The sequence below is a fragment of the Euphorbia lathyris genome, chromosome 6 (genome assembly GCF_963576675.1).
Source record: "Euphorbia lathyris chromosome 6, ddEupLath1.1, whole genome shotgun sequence".
NCBI classification, from domain to species: Eukaryota; Viridiplantae; Streptophyta; class Magnoliopsida; order Malpighiales; family Euphorbiaceae; genus Euphorbia; species Euphorbia lathyris.
The window spans coordinates 43,427,449-43,429,795 of record NC_088915.1 but is presented as its reverse complement, the minus strand read 5'-3'; the positions used below and the strand labels follow the sequence as shown (position 1 = coordinate 43,429,795).

Genomic DNA, 2,347 nt, shown 5'->3' with positions numbered 1-2,347 from the left:
TAACACTAAAACCCGTCCTAAAACCGTACCCAAAGATAGGGTTTTTGACCCGTATCAGTAATGCAAGACAGAACTAACTTTAGGGACGCTTAAGGTTGTAGTACGTCTTAGAATCTTAAGAACACACGAGAGTTGACTTAAGTGAGCATTAAAGCAGAGACCTTGACTTCACTTTACGTCATTCATGAATAAATAGGATGTGTAGAGACTGAAAGTAACCTGTTCCTCTGTGCTTGACCTGTTCTGCCTTTTACCATCATTAAGTACTTCTTTTAATCAACTAAAATCATTGACTCTGTTACTGTTTGAACAACATCTCTCAATTTACAGAATACACACACCACGAACACCCTGTTCTACAAAGTATTTCTCATAAAGTTTGGTCCTCAATACCTGTGGATACGATACTTGACTTATCACTTTATTACTTGTATCTAGTACACTTACTAGAGTCCATTCAAGAGACAACAAGTTTTTGGCACCGTTGCCGGGGAATGAAAGCAACAAAGTTTATACGAACTTTTCTGTGAAACAAGGTGTTTTTAATCTGTTTGCTCAATAGTGCAGCCAGAAGAAATCTTTATCGGTTTATGCGTAGAGCTGGACCTCCTATTTTTCCTATCGATCTCGAATTGGAGAGAACGTGTAGATGAAACAGAGCGGGAGCTCGACGTGCAAGACAAAAAGAACGACAAAGAGAGAGAAGAATGGCTAGAAGGGTACCACCCGAACAACTAGTTCAACCAAACCAGGAAGAAGAGGGAGAAAATAATAACCCTCCTGTCATGCGAATCAGAGATTATTCAAGACCAACTACTGAAGGACATTCGTTATGCATCGTGTTGCCCAACGAAGGGAACAACATGTTCGAGGTGAAAGCATCTATGATACAAATGTTGGAGGCAGCCGTACAGTTCAATGGATACCAGTCGGAAGATCCAAATGGGCATATTCTTGCGTTTATCACGTTGTGCAACACTTTCAGATCAAACAGAGGCATTGTTGATGACATAATCCGACTAAAGCTGTTTCCTTTTTCTCTAAGAGATAAAGCAAAGAATTGGTTGAAAAACTTGCAACCAGGAACGATTACTACTTGGGAAGAAATGGCCAGCGCTTTCTTAATGAAATATTTCCCACCAAGGCAAGCCATTAAGCTCAGAAACGAGGTTTCCCATTTCGTGCAAGAAGAGGATGAATCCTTAGCTGAGGCATGGGAAAGTTACAAGGAATTACTAAGGAGAGTCCTCAATCATGGCATCCCTATGTGGATGCAAATGCAGAACTTTTACAATGGGGTAACCAACATTTATAAAATCCAGATCGAGTCCATAGCCAATGGAAACCCCGAAGATCTAGAGCCACAAGCCTTGTACGACCTTATTGAGAGAGTAGTGAGCACGAGTTATAACTGGCACTCTGCCAAAAGTGAGGGAAAAAGAGTGGGAAATGAAGATGTTGTGTCAAAATTGACAAGCCAGGTAGAACCGCTTGCTAGACAGCTCGGCAAGATAAATGTGTCCTCGATCCACAACGAACCACCATTCAATGACATTTGTGATTTTTGTGGAGGCCTTCATTTTAGCATCAATTGTCCCAGAGTTATGCAGGGAAAGGGTGCACAGGCAGAATGTGATTATGCAGGGTATAATCAGAGGAATCCACCTAACCCGTATTCTAACACGTATAATCCTGCCACAAGAAATCATCCGAATTTTGGATGGACATGCCAGCCCAACCAGCAGGAACAACCGAGATATCAACAACAGCAAGGAGGACACTACCAGAGGCAACCTCAGCACCATTATAAACAACCTGTTCCACCAAAGGAAGATATCGAGCCAGATATGAAGACGATGATGATGCAGTTCATGAAACAGACACAAGCATCAATTAAAAGTCTGGAAACACAAAAAGTTCACCAATTAGCTGCATCTACGTCAAAAGGGAAGGGAATAATGCCAAACAACACAGAGCCAAATCCAAAGGGCGATGTCATGGCAATCACCCTGAGATCTGGTAAGCAAACTCAACCCATTATATCGACTGATGAAAATGCTGAATGCGTAGAAACATCAGAAGAAATTGAAGAAGAGAAGGAACAGACTGTTCCTATTCAAGAAGAAACCAGGAAGACAAAATCTACCATTGAGCAGAATCAGGAGGAAAGCGAAAAGATGTACAAGCCACCTCCGCCGTACGTCCCGCCTGTGCCATATCCAACGCGGATGATCAACAAAAAGCTGGAAGAACAGAATTCTAAGGTGTTAGACACCTTAAGGAAGTTGCACATCAACATTCCGTTCGTCGAAGCACTTGCACAGATGCCGTCGTATGCAAAATTCTT

General features: G+C 42.0%; 1 non-coding gene across 1 annotated transcript; it reads right to left on the bottom strand.

The window, feature by feature from the left end:
- Positions 1 to 1,154: 1,154 nt before the first annotated feature.
- LOC136234401 (small nucleolar RNA R71) lies at positions 1,155 to 1,261 on the bottom strand. The gene has a single exon (XR_010691285.1). It is a non-coding gene; the product is annotated as a small nucleolar RNA R71 (small nucleolar RNA).
- Positions 1,262 to 2,347: the final 1,086 nt, after the last annotated feature.